At 46.5% G+C, this 13,123-nt stretch overlaps 1 pseudogene; it reads right to left on the reverse strand.

Moving 5' to 3' along the window:
- Nucleotides 1-1,568: 1,568 nt before the first annotated feature.
- The window catches only part of LOC121461726, a 45,599-nt pseudogene continuing 34,044 nt past the window's right edge, over nucleotides 1,569-13,123 (reverse strand).

Genomic DNA, 13,123 nt, shown 5'->3' on the forward strand with positions numbered 1-13,123 from the left:
TCTAGGAATATTAAACTTCCTCTTTGGTGGGGAGGATTATGGGGTCTTTTCTTGGCAGCCCCAGCACAAATTCCTCCAGCAGATGTTCATCGGATTCGGGGCTATTGAGGAATTGATGTTGGATTAGAGGGGAGCTTTTCAGGTGCTTCCATGCCTGGATGAAACAGCAGATCTGCCGAGGAGCCTGATAGGTTTGGGGATTCTTTTCATTGTGTCTGGGAATCTGATTCAGTGGGCAGGAGGGGTGGAAGCAGGGAATCACAGACGTATTTTCTTTCTTAAATGCCCCACTACCCTCATGCTTGCAAGAACCGTTGATCTTATTTTGAGGACCCTGCATGCTATGAGGTTCAAGTCACACGGGGAGGAATCCAGTCATACATGAAGCCTTTGGTGGTTTTTGCACTTTTTTCTTAAGTGGAAAGAAAACTTGTAGAGGGGGAGCCCTGGGAAAATACTTTCATTTTAAAATAACTTTTCTAAAATTGTTCCCTATTTTGACTTAAGGTGAGACACTTGCACAGTATTTTCAAGAGCAGATTTTTGGACTGACTGTGCTTCTGAAAATATTTGATGCTGGTTAGACACGCAAATCCTGGGCTCTCTCATGGTGTCAAAACTTCCAAGAGTGGGCCATGAATTTCTACTTGAAATTTATACACATGGTAGTTTGAGAGTCATTGACTTTTATATTTTATCATTTGGTAATCTTTATCTTATAGATTAATTTTAATTGCCAACTTAACGCGATGTAGAATTTCCTGGGAAAGGCTTAGATTAGGTTGGGCAGTGCATGCATCTGTGAAGATTATCTTTGTTCTCTGGAGTACCTGCCCACTATGGGTGGTATCATTTCCTACATAGGTGATCCTGGACTGTATGAGCATGAAGAAAGTGAGCTGAGCATTAGCATGCGTGGGCCAGTCCATGTGCTCTGCTCTTAGCTGTGGATAGAGTGTGAGGAGCTGCTTTGGATTCTGATAGTTTGCATTCCCCACAATGAAGGACTGTCACCTAAAATTGTGAGCTGATGGATCCCTTCTCCCTTGGGGTTGCCTTTTTCAGGGTGTTTTGTCCTAGCAAGAGAAAATCAAACTAAGACATAGATGTTCCTTGCCATATGATGAGTTTATTGGAGTTGAAATAGCAAACATTTGCTCATTCCAGCTTCTTCCCTGTTCCATCTACTGGTGTTGATTACACATTATTGAGGATATTTTTTGCCTTTAGGGATACTTTTACTTGGAAAATTACAATACTAGTACAAGTCAAGTCTTACACATTTAACATTTGCTTGTTGAAAGCAAGTTATGATATCAAAATTAATTGTGTTTTACTTTTATCCTCACAAGAACACAGAAATGATGAAGGGGAACTTAAAACAGAAAAATTTAAAAAGGTAACACAACTCTTCTTAGTAGTCCTTGGTGGTTCCGACGGAAGACTTTCCATCTTTTGTGTTTTTTGTTGTTGTTGTTGTTGTTTTTTTTTTTTTTGGAGAATTTGATCTGAAGTATTGTTTGTTCCTATTATCTGCTTCTGCCTCCCCCTCTATCAGCTCGACTTCCTCAATGGCCACCTCCTTTTGGTGCTCCATGGCTTGAACTGCTGTAAGAATCATGCTGAGGAGGGTACCCCCTTTTCATAGAAGGGGGAGCCCCGTTTTTGTCTGCCAATATGATCACAGCCACTTGAGTAGAGATCACTTCTGCTGCTTGAGTAACTGTCTCAACTTCCACCATATCCATCACGTGAGCTGCTGTAATCATCATAGTGACTGCTTCCTCCATAAGATGGTGGTGGCCCTCGTTTAGGGGGTACACTGCGTGAATTACCGTAACTCTCACATGAATCTCTGTGGGAACCTCCACTTGGATCTGAATAGTCACAATCCTGACTGTATCCATCTCTATCACCATAGCCTCTTGGTGGGTAGTCGTCACGTGAACTGGAATGATTATAATTACAGTAATTGTAATCTCTTGGGGGTGGTGCATAATCTCTGGTGTCACAGGAGTTTGGGTAATCTCTGCTTGAGTAGTTGTCTTTTGTAGAATATCCATTATCTCTTGGGGACAAATAAATATCTCTAGGAGACAGCAGGGGTTCCCTTCATGGAAGGCCTCCATAGGAATCTCTTCCATGTGATACTGGGCTCTTCCTCCCATTCCACTGCTGCTTCCAACTGGTCCTGAAGGCATCGAGGGGGTCCCCTGCTTCGAGGTGGTGGTCCTCTTTTTACTGGAAGTGGTCCCCTGGAAGAACTCATGTTAAAGTTCATGGAATAGCCACCATCATCTATGTATTTTCCACAAGAAGGGTGTCTCCTAGTTTCTCTACTTCCTCCTCCTCGAAGACCTCTGGGAGGGCCTCTGCTTCTTGGAGTGGAGGTGGTCCATGTCTGCCACTTTCAAATGATGGTTTGGTAGCTTGCTCCACCTTGATGGCTTTTCCATCCAAGGACTTTCCATTCATATCTCTAGCTGCATCTTTAGCATCTGCTGGGCTTTCGAAGGTGACAAAAGCAAATCCTTTTGATTTGTTGGTTTCACAGTCTTTCATCAAAAGTACTTCTACTATTCATCCATACTTGCCAAATTCTGCTTCAAGGGCTTTCTCATTTGTTTCCATATTAAGCCCACCAATGAAGAGCTTTCGTGGGCAATCTGCTTCAACCACCCTACCTTCCAGCTGAGAGTTGGAGGGGACTATGAAGGTCTCAAGCTCCTAGAAGCTCCCTGAAGGGCCAAGTAGCTCACTGGTGATGGTTCCTGGGTCCCCGGGGCTAAGACTTCCCCAACTAGAAAGCCACTTTCCCATGTAGGTCCCCCTACATGTCTTACTGAGGTTTTTTTTTTTAATTCTGGTGATTTTAGTGCACAAACTGCTTTCTCTTGAATAGCCTTAGCCTCTCCATGATGCCCATGAACTGTTCTTCCTCTCCTTGCTAGCCTCTTCCTCCTCTACCTGACCCTTCTGGGAACTCAATTGCATGACTACTCTTGTTTTCCATCACAATGTGGGAATGGCTTCCAAATGCCTTACACCGACTCATATTAATTTCCTTAGTTCCAGGCCTGGTTTGCAGCAGCCTGTAGAGAATCCGCACTGTGGATGAAGAATGGCCCAACACATCTTCCTGTTTGAACAGAGCTCTCAATTACTCCCTGACACTTGGATCTCCTCTTCCTTTCTGAGCTTCCATACAGTTCCCACCCTGCTCTTTGCATTTCTGTTCTGCTCATGATAAAACCCTTGCTGACTCATGCTATTAAGGGGACCCTTCCTCTACTTATGCTACCTTTCCCAGGTGTCACTGCCTCACGCCAGGCCCTCCTTGTGGTGGCTGATCTTGATCATCAGTTTAACTGGACTTTGAATCACCTGGGAGATACACTTCTGTGAGTATCTCTAAGGGTATTTCCAGAAAAGATTGATGGGAGAGTGAGGACCCACTTTCAGTGTGGAGGGCAGGCAGTACCTTGTAATGGAAAGCCCAGACAGGGAAAGGGAGTTTAGCATGATTGTGCCTGCCTTCCCTTCTTTCTGAGAACCTGGAGTCTGTCTTCATGTGACTGTGGTCCTCCACTAACATGAGAATCCAGCTTCTCCAGCCTTCATTGGAGACTCCATGCCAGCAACTCTCTAGGGAATCTCAAGGGCAGCCATCTAGCTTCATAGATAACTGAACCTAGTAGACGCCGGTTACTGGGCTCTCTGCCTTTCTGCTATTGATAGACTACAAAGAGAGACGGGTTTGGTCTGGGTGTAGTCTGTTCCTCAAGGATCCAGGTGTTGGATTTCTGGTCCTGAGTGTGCGTTTGCTGGGAAATTGATCGGCACCTTTATGAGGTTGAGCTCAGTGCATAATGGACCATTGAATACTGCGTTCTAAAGGGATTAATATAGCTCTTATGGACCCTGATTGGTTTATGCAAGATGGTCTTTATAAAGGGACACATGTGGCCCCTCCCTTATCTCTGGCTTTCTGACTGATATCTTCCTGTTTTGTGTACCTGAGCCACGCTGCGCCATCTCCAGCGCGTGCCTGCGGTTAGAACTTACAGCCTTGGAAACTGCGCGCTAAGTAAACCCGTCTTTGTTATGCAGTGCTTAGCTTCGGGCATTTTGTCATGATGGAAAATGAACAAGTACAGTGATCATTTCACCACGTGACTACAGTCTGCCTCCTGCCTAGCTCTGCACCACACCGTCAGGAACTCCGGAATTCCTCACTTCCCAGTCTGCTGCGCAGATCGCATTTTGTTCCTGCTTGTTCCTCAGTGGGCAGAAGTGCACACTCCTCAGCTGCACCACTTCTGACTGAAACCCGGGTGCCACGTTCCATGAGGCTTGGCCCTGGAACCCTCACTAGGGCAATGAGGGAGTGAAGAAGGATAGACACACAGACACACACACACACAGAAAAGCTGGGGTCAGGTGATCCAGCCGCAAAGGCTAAAGCGGCATCCGGAACGTTGGAGTGTTTCGGATGTATAGCACTATGTATAGCACAGGGGAGGGCAGCTAGTGTAGGTCTGCGGTCTCTGTGGGCAAGCTGTCTCAGGCTGTGGACATCAGGGAAGAGGAAGCCACAGCTGTAGGATTTTGTCCAGACTGATCAATCATTTGTAAATTCTTGCATCTGGACCCAAGGAAGAAGGCTTTGCCAATCTGACCTTGACCCAAATAAGGAAAGGCTTTGCCAATTTTCCATGGGTCTGGGGCCTTGCTTCTCGTCATGGCTTGTCCCCACGTCAACAACACACCTTAACTGAGGACTCCACTCATTCAGGGCATGGTTCCCTACACCTGTGTTGACATGTGGCTCCTGTCTTGTGCATTGCCCAGTCTGTCCACAAGTCCCTCATCAACAAATGGTGGAGGCATGCCCTTGTTGTCTGTGACCGCCCATGACTAGAATCCTGACCGGCTCCTAGCAGGCCCTCAATTCTCACCTCCCAACCGAATGAATCATTCAGCACTTTACTTACGAACACCATATATCATGAAACAGTCTATACTTAGGTTTTAGCCATTCTTCCAATTTTTGAAACACATGCCATAAATTAATGCATTGGCAGTTGGGTTTATGAAAACCGCTATGTATTCTGATTAATTGACTCATGTTACCTGATTAATTTTCTTATTAAAGGGTCAGTCAGAAGGAGGGAGTGGAGCGAATTCTGTGGGAAGGAACGACATTGGAAGCTTGCCCTCTGATAGATAGGAAGGCAATTCAACAAACCACCAAGGTTACCAGGCATATTACTCCATCTTTTATGACAGGTCAGGCTTTTCCCCCTTTACACCAGAGGATGCCATATTTCATCCCAGCAAGAGGAGTTATGCTAATGCTGGAAAAGTGAGTAATTCCAACATTTTAGCTGAATTCTCACCACCTACTGTCAGTATGACCAAGTTTGAGATACCCAAGTGGGTTTCTTTTGTCTTTTTGGTTCTCTTTTATCTTGGCCATTGGGGCCAAGGAAACCATGAATGGCTGTAGCCAAGTTCCACAGACAGGCAAGGAAGTGTGTCCACATTATAGCAGGTCTATCGAGTGCTTGTTTCCCAGTCCTGCGTGTTGGAACCCCTTCCTCCTTGTTAGTGGACAGGGCACAGTGCCTCTAACAATTAAAGCCTGACTTGGTGATGTCCCTCAAGTACTTGCTTCTGAACCTTTGCCTAGAAATTGAGTTCCTGGTTCCCACACATCCCACGGGGGTGGAGCACTCCTTCACTATCCTGCCCACTTTGCTCACTCCTCCGAGGTCTTCTGGCCATCCCCAGAACACCTTCCCAACAGCCATCTGGTGCTCTTCAAACACAGCTTGGGAATTCCTTCTTACACTGGAGTCTGTTTTCCCAGGCAAACACACTCTTTTCTCGTACTCCTCTCTTTCCCAAGGAGAGGCTCATCTGGGGGGTGTTCTGAGCTCGGATACATGTCACACACACCATTTTCAGGACTGCTTCTATAGCATCAGTCCACTGTGGCTAGGTCCTATGTAAAGAATGTCTCCTCCAACCCCTATACTAGCAGTTCCCGTGAACATGCATTTCTTAAACTACACCTCTGTGAATGTCTCTTGGGTGTGGACACCTGTATACATGTGTGTCTATGTGTATGCATACTTGTGTGTATGATTCTGTATAAGTGTGTGTGTGTTTGAGATATGACTACACAGCATAGCCCATGCAGTGATTCTTCTGTCTCAACCTCCAAAGTTCCAGGATGACAGGCATGAGCCACAATGCCTAGCTCCCTATTTATCATAGTATTTGGTTACAGCTCTGAGAAGTTAGGGCATTATAGAAATTGACTTAACCCCTTAAACCCTGTTTCCCAAACTTACAAGTCATGATTCATACCCAACACTGCTTGGGTAACCAAAAGTCAGAGACAAGATAGCCCAAAGGCCTAGGGTAAAAACCAAATCCAACTGGCCAAAACAGCAAAAAACAAAAAGCAAGCAAGCAAACAATCAAATGAGTCCTAATGATACTCGTCTATACTTATAGATCAGCACCTTATCCAGTCCTCAGAGAGGCTTCCTTCGGCAGCAGATCTAGAGATGTGTGGAGGGAGAGTCTACATGAAAGTCTCCATCAACTCTCTCCCACTCAGAGCTCAGGTAGTCTGGCAGAAAAGGAGGCAGGAAGATTGTAAGACCCAGAGGGGATTGAGGATATAAGAACAAGACCCTCTGAATTAGCTAAGCAAAGTGCGCATGAGCTCACAGAGACTGGGGCAGCAAGCAGAGGGTGTGCCCCAGGTCCCCTGCTGTCACAGCTATCAGTGCGGCGTGTTTATGGAACTGCCGACTCTGAGATGCAATGCATCTCTGACTCTTGTGCCAGCTCTTGGGAGTCTTTTCTTCCTGTTGGGTTGCCGTGCTCAACTTTGATAAGAAAGTTGTTGCTTTATCTTTTTATACTTCATTTTGACATTAAAAAAGAAACTGGTTTAGCTCTTTAAAGCCTGTCTCCCAAATTCATGCCCTCAGAGCCGTTCACTTCTGCGATGCTTGTAACATCCTATTTGGGTGGATACTCCAGAATTCACCATTAGACATTTTCAAGTCTTGTCTTTGCAGCCTTGCCATAATCCCCTCTTCATGTTCAATGTGATATTTCTTTCTAAGAAATTGCAGGAATTGCTTGTGGCAGTAGAAGAGAGAGTTTAGTATTTTATTTTATTTCTTTTTGCCAGTGTGGGTTCTGGGTGAGGGAAGGACTTTGGCCATTTTGAGTTAAGGTGAAGATGAAGACTGGTCCCTGAAAAGCTTGAGAATGTTGTGGGTTGTGGGTTTATCCTGAGCCACGAGGTTGGCTTTGGTGGCCAGGTCTCCCTCCCTGCTATCACATGACCTCCACGGAAACATCAGAATCTAAGAAAGCTTCATGTAAAGAAAGAAAAACAAAATTCTATTACAGAGAAACCACTTCCAGGCTGGGGAGAGGCTCATGAGTAAAACACTTCCTGTGTGATCGTGAGGACCTGGCTTGGGCCTAGCACTCATGTAGAAGGGGGATGTGACTGCCTGTGTGACTGGGCGCTGAGGGGACAGCGGCAGATGGATGCCTGGAGCAGGGACCCAGGGTAGGAGCTGGCATCGGCCCTCTCAGCCTGCTCTCAGTTTGCATCTCCGGTGACCCCAGAGCATGTCCTCCCGCTGACCACACCATGTCACCAGCCCCAGCTGTCACCACCTTTCCCTCTAGGGACAAGCTCACCACAGGCTGTGGGCCTGGCCCTGACCTGGCCAAGCTCCTTGGAGTGCAGCTACCTGGAGATTTCTCCTGGAGTTCATGGGTGTCTGGGTTCTCACATAGGTTGTAAGAGAAACAAACTGAAAATATGCTAAGCCCACCCCACCTCCTTTGTCCCAACTTCCTGTTTGGAGTGTGTTCCCAGGCTTGTGGTTCTCAATAAGTTTTGCAGAAGTAATTCCAGGGGCAGCCCAGCAAGCACTTACTTCACAGTCTGGAATCCCAGTGCCGCCCAGCGAATATCTTAACTTCAGAGACGGGTATCTTAGTGCAGTCCAGTGAACATCTTACTTCACAGACCAGCTTCACATTGCAGCTGGAAGGAGCAGATGGAATTAAGAATATGCAGAAGAAAGGGCTGAGGTTTGTCCTTGTAGCATCTGAGCCCCTTTTTGCCATTAACACCAGGAATAGTTAGAAAAATGCAGGGCACTTCCAAACATCTGACGGAGAAAACACAGCCAGGGCATCCCCCTTCAAATCTGAGCCACTTCATGCTTAGTTCAGACCTTCTCCCTCTGAGTTTTCTTTTTCCACTTTTTTTTCTCTCTCTCTAAAAATGGCTCCATTGCACCTATGGCTTTTCTTTGTTCTTTCCTTCTTCCTTTCTTTCTTGGTGGCCCAATTACTTGACTTTTCATTATGGAAAACCTCATATCACGCCTTTAAAGATTTATTCCAACCCCAGCTGGGGCTGGAAAGATGGGTTGGCTGTCAAAGGCCAAGACTCACGAACATTTACAGTCGAATCTCAATATCAGGTTTGCTTCACAAATTTTTGTAAAGCTTTTGCTGTTTTGTTCAAAGGCATATGATGAAAGGGCTGTGTGTGTGCACAGCTACATGGTGTGTGTGTGTGTGTGTGTGTGTGTGTGTGTGTAGGTCAGAGGACAACTCGCAGGAATTGGTTCTTCCCTTCTGCCACGTGGATTCTGGGTACAGGAGCTGAACTCAGATCAGCAGCCCTGATGGGAATCCCCGTCCCTGCTGAACCATCTTTCCAGCCTGTTCTTGATTACTTAAGTGTCCGGCAGCAGATCTGATGCATTCTGGATGATTTGGTTGTTTCAGCTTCTCTGTGTGAAGTGCAGCCCCTGACAGCCCCGAGTATGTCTTCACAGCGGCGCTAGGAGATTATCTGATTTACTTCATTGTTTGGACACAGGCCCACGCTTCTGGAAAAACAACGCTGCACAGAGAACCTGACCCGGAGACTCAAACTCTCTACAACTCTTCAGCCCAGCCGGAGGCATGTGCGCACATAGAGTCTTTAAAAACAAATAATTTATAGTTTCAGTCTTTTCCTTATAGTATGTTCCAGTGAGATCATCACGAGGGAGGCAGGTTTCATATTCCTCCTTGGAAGCCAAGGTATTTGCTTCCAAGTGAGAATTTAAAGAAAAGCCCAGTGTTTGACTTCCCCCTTCCTCCTTATCTTTCTGTGGAGTAGATATATTGTGTGAGTGGTCAATGTCCCTGCCAAAGTCAACTTTTAAAATAGACATAACGTAAGAGCCGCACGCAGCTTGAACTTGGTTCCTGGTGGAGTTGGGTCTCGGAGGAGTTGGCTTCCAGAGGGGTGCTTTGCCAGCCGAGAAGCTGCAGTCCCCATTCCTCAAGGAAGAAAAATGAGCGCATCAGCCCATTCATCAAATACTCCGTGCAACTTGCTGGAGAACTTGGAGGAACATGTTTCCCTACGGGGGGACACATTTAGATCACAGTACCCCGTGATACCACAGCCACAGGGTGTCTGGTCTCCTTGTGACTGATCTGGTTCTTAAGCAGGGCTCAGAACACACAGAGGTCTCCCACTGGTTTCTTCCAAGGGACTTTAGTCTTTGTGGGAGAACTTTGTGTGTATGGGGTTGCTTGTGGAGGTCAGAGGGCAGCTTCCAGGAACTGGTTCTGTCCTGCTACCTCCTGGGTTCTCAGGTTTGAATGCAGATTATCAGGTCCGGTGGCAGCTGCCACTTCGAGAGGAGGCTGAGGCACTGGAAATGAAGGGTGGGCTGGAAGCTGTGTGTGCCATTGAGATGGAACCTCTGGGGACTGCTAGGCTGCGAGCCAGTAGTGGAAGCCAAAATAAATGCCCCTGTGTAGCACAGAGTGGGTTTGAGAATGGGACCTGAATTCTCGTGACTGACTCACTGCTGGTATTTTAAGAAATGAAATAAAGACAAACTTAAAAACCTTTCAGCCTTGGATAAAGCACAATGCAGAGCCAAGGGTCATTTAAAGTAAGAACCAGGAAGGGGACATTCCAGTGGTGGGTGTTTTCCATGAAATCAATGGCCTGGCTTAAATACCTAATAGGATGGTAGTGGGTGTAGAATTATCTCTATTCCAGCAAACATGGCAAAGTCTGTCATTCTCTATGTCTGAGGACTGTGACGGGTCTAAAGTGTCCCTCTGATGCTTGCTCCCATATACAGCAGCATTTCTAGATGAGGCCATTAGGGAATGATTGGATAAAGAAACCTTAGATGCCATCCATGGGTTAATCCGCAATGGCTTAACAACTTGGTGGGCAATTGAAGGTGGTGGAAGCATCAGGAAATGGAGCCTTGCTAGGAGAAGGTCCTTGAGGAGCCCTTGAAGGGTATGGTTCATCCAGTCCTTTCTCCCATGCTCTTTGCCTCCTGGCAGCCCTGAGGTGAATTGCTCAGCTCACCCACCTCAGTCCTAACAACACTGCCAAGTGACCATGACCGAACTCCCTGAGACCAAGAGCCCAGAGGCATCTTTCCTCCTGAGCTGTGTATATGGGTGTCTTGTCACAGCAGCAGGAAGTAGACTGATGTACTAAGAATGTGACTTTAAACAGACATAGGGTCTGAGGTTGAGGTCATGGTGGATTTGGTGTGGAACTTAAATCTGTTGACTTGCGTCCTCAAGGGAAAAGGGAAGGAAATTTGAGGTAGCTGCATGAAGAGTCACCGATGTAAAGATGTAGACCGGGAATGGAATGATGCTGCTACAAGCCAAGGCATGCCACAGCTTGCCAGTGCCCACCAGAATCTAGGGGAGTGGCATGGGACAGAGTCCTTCCTCTGGGTTTTCAGAAGGAACAAAACCTGCTGGCACCTTGGCTTCCGAGCTTCGGAATAGTGGAAGGGTAGAACTCTGTTACATCACCTAGTTTGTGGTAATTTGTTCAGCAGAAGCCCTGGCGAGGTTCTCGGAAACACCAGAAGTATTAATTTTGTCTGTTGGAAGCCCAGCAACTTGACCAGGCAGACGCTGCAGGTCACGGTGGCCCTCGGGGGAGATGTGCCATCGTGGACGCTGACTTCAGGCTTCTGTTTAACACAGTTGTTTGTAGAGCACTCTCAAGTGTGCCAAGCACGGAGACAGATGGCAGCCAAACCTCAGGGGTAAGGCACACCTCATCTGCCATCCTGGGGCCTCCAAAGAAGCTATGCAGTCCAACAGTCACAAGAAAGTGCACTGCATGATGACGTTAGGATGAGACAGGTCACCGTACTGGTGACAGTGCGTGTGGGTGAGGCTCTAGAGAAGCCCCCTTATGTTGGGCTCTAGGAGATGGGGTTTTAGTGTGTGGAGAGGGTGGGGAGGAGAAGGGTCATGTGGGTAGTGGGAGGGGCCAGGTTTTCACTTTCTCGTCAGTTGATGCTAACACCTTTAATCCCAACACTTGGGAGGCAGAGGCAGGTGGATCTCTGTGAGTTCAAAGACAACCTGGTCTACAGAGTGAGTTCCAGGACAGCCAAAGATACACAGAGAAACCCTGTCTCAAAAAGCCAAAAAATAAAAATAAAAGAAATAGAGGTTAAAATAAAGCCATGTAAAGATAAAACATACACAGAGAGTCTGGATACTGTATGTTATTGTGTTGTCTTTAAATTGTTTGATGGATTGAGGAAAGAGCAAAAGCTGCTAAAAGACATTTGATTATAAATGTGCTGGATTAATCAAACATATGTGTGTGTGTGTGTGTGTGTGTGTGTGTGTGTGTTGTGTGTGTATTGAAAATGTTTTGATTTTAAAATTTAAGTCACTTTGGAGAAGAGGTTTTGCTTTTGTTTCCACAGGAAATGGGGGACTGTGAATTCATTCTGCATTAAGAAAAATCAGGTTTGAGCAGGGAAGACCCCTTGAGAAATCTCTGGTAGGAGGAATGGCCCAGATGTCTGAGTTCTACATCTAGAACAGATTCAAGACTGCTGCCTGAGATGATCCAGCCTCACAGGATACTCCAGTCAGGACTTGATCATAATTCTAAATTTTCTTTCGGTCCCCATAAGATTATTAGCATCCCAAATCAGCAGGAAGTAGCTTGGAAAACTATGCCCACATTCCCCAAAAAATGGATTATGGATGTTTGCCTTAGTTTAGAGTGTTGGGTACAAGTTGTTATGGATAATGGTCAGGAAGAAAGCTAAACAAGGACGTTTCAAGTCAAAGTTCTTGTTTTAAAAAATGGGGTAAGTGTGTTGTGGGGCAATGGTCTGTACCCTGTCTCTTGTATTTCAAATAAACACTGATTGGCCAATAACCAGGCAGAACTCTTGGTAGAATGGCAGATCCATGGATTTGGCCAAATTTGTCCAATAGGATTTAAGGGGAGGGCTGGAGGAGATGGCTCAGAGGATGAGATACTCTTTCTGAAGGCAGGGGAACTTGAATCTGGACCCTAGCATCCACCACCATTGTCCCTGAGCCTCATGGAGAGCAATCTGTGGGCCTAGGTCTTCCACGGTGCCTAGTTTTGACAGGCCAGAGGCAGTTGTAGATATAGTGAACCATTACTTGTGTGTACCATGTAGCCGAGGAAGGAGGAAAGGGAAGGAACCACACATCAACCGTAAAGTCCTGCTGTCCCTGGCAGGCATGGGGAGATGGCTCAACCAGGAAGGTGTTTGTTATGAAGCTCTGAGGAGCTGGATCTTGGTCTCCAGAACCTATGGTAAGAAAGACGCACATGTGGTATTATGTGTCTGTAATCCCAGCGCTGGGCAGGGAGCCGGACAGATCCCTGGGGTTCTCTGGCCAGCCAGCCTCACCATGGTGACCAGTTCCTGATAAAATGAGAGAGCTTGTCTCAAAAAACAAATTGGGCATTTCCTGAAGAAGGACACTCAAAGTTGACCTCTGGCCTCTATGTACATGTCCATACATGTCCAAACATAAAGACACACACACAAAACATTAAGAAATGATTTGAGCTGTGGTGGTACTGGTGGCATACAACCTTAATACCAGGACTTGGGAGGCAGAGGCAGGTGAATCTCTGAGTTTGAGGCTAGCTTGGTCTACAGAGGGAGTTCAGGGGCAGCCAGGGCCATACAGAGAAACCCTGCTTTAAAAAGCAAGCAAACAATGA

Source organism: Microtus oregoni, unplaced genomic scaffold, assembly GCF_018167655.1.
Source record: "Microtus oregoni isolate MIOR12 unplaced genomic scaffold, Mior012 000023F_ref0000262, whole genome shotgun sequence".
In the NCBI taxonomy this organism is placed as follows: Eukaryota; Metazoa; Chordata; class Mammalia; order Rodentia; family Cricetidae; genus Microtus; species Microtus oregoni.